Here is a 1,731-nt window from a genome sequence, read left to right on the forward strand (position 1 = left end):
CTGTTACTTTTAGAAAAGATGACAAAGAAGCACTTCATTAAGAAAAGCTTCTGAGTAAAGATTGGAAATTGGGAGGAAACCAGCAGCTGGATGTTTTGGCAAAAACAGCATTTGAGGCAGAGTCAAGGGCACATGCAAAGGCCCTGAGGCAAGAGCTACTTAGCAAACTAGGAAAAAATAGATTATTAGGACATGAGATCAGAGAGGTAATAAGGGACCAAATCTTCAGTAAGACATAGTGCATATGCATGTATGTTTATTGCGGCGCTATTCACAATAGCAAAGACTTGGAACCAACCCAAATGTCCATCAATGATAGACCGGATTGAGAAAAATGTGGCACATATACACCATGGAATACTATGCAGCCATAAAAAAGGATGAGTTGATGTCCTTTTCAGGGACATGGATGAAGCTGGAAACCATCATTCTCAGCAAACTATCACAAAGACAGAAAACCAAATACTGCGTGTTCTCACTCATAGGTAGGAATTAAACAATGAAAACACATGGACACAAGGAGAGGAACGTCACACGCTAAGGCCTGTTGGTGGGTGGGGGCTGTGGGAGGCATAACTTCAGGAGAAATACCTAATGTAAATGATGAGTTGATGGGTGCAGCAAACCAATATGGCACATGTATACCTATGTATCAAACCTGCATGTTGTGCACATGTACCCTAGACCTTAAAGTATAATAAAAATAAATAAATTAATTAATTAATTAATTAAATGAATAAATACAATAGTACAAATACTCTGAAAAAAAAAGGCATAGTGCATATCTTGGCATTTACTCTGAGTGAATTGGTAAGCCACTAAATGTTTGCATGAACAGTTCTGTTATTTCGCTATGTGCAATAATTGTTTTTATTTTCACTTTCCCTTTTTTTCTCCCCTGTGGTGCCTTCTTTTTTTAACTGGCAAGTCAAACAATCACTGTTATATCTCAGATAGTTCTTATGTTTCTCTTGATGTTTCTTTTTAGAGTTTGTGGAATTCTGAGCAGGTAATTTCTGAACCTTTCTCCCTCTCCCTTCTCCGTTCCCCCTTTCCTATCCTCCCCTTCTCATTCTTTCCTTGTCCTCCTTTTCCCCCACTTCCTCTTCTTCTTTTACTTCTTCTTCTAGTAAATATATTCTAGATATAGTTACTTTTCTGAATCTTAAAGATAATACTGAAACCAACTCAGTAGTCCCATAGGTAAGTTCTTTTGGATAAGCATAGAAATTGACCCTCTGGTCTTAAAGCTGGAAACTTATATTTGTTTTATCTGATTTGCTTCCTCAGGCAAACACCTTCAAGCTTCTCAAAAAATAACAAAGAACTGAAACTCACCAGATCACCACATCCAGACAATGAGATGCCAGGCCTCTCACTCCTCATGATTGCTTCCCTGCCCCTCCCCAGTTCCTGTTTTCTTACACATTTCTTACACATCTTCCCAGCTGTATAAGCCTGCAGTTTTACTTGGTCATGGAGATGGATTTGAGGCTGAGCTCCCATCTTCTTGGCTGCAGCACCCGGTTAAATCCTTCCTTGCCAATACTCATGACCTCAGTCAATGGCTTTCTGTGAAGCGAGCAGCAGGCCCTAGACTGAATCCCTTGCGTTTCAGTAACAATACTACTTTTGTTTTTCTGTAATAGATGGCAAAGCCTGAAAAGTCCATTTATTTTCCTCTGCACTCATTCCTGAAAAAGGAGTGAGTTACTCAGAATTGGCATTAGT

The sequence above is a fragment of the Macaca nemestrina genome, chromosome 3, assembly GCF_043159975.1.
Source record: "Macaca nemestrina isolate mMacNem1 chromosome 3, mMacNem.hap1, whole genome shotgun sequence".
Lineage (NCBI taxonomy): Eukaryota > Metazoa > Chordata > Mammalia > Primates > Cercopithecidae > Macaca > Macaca nemestrina.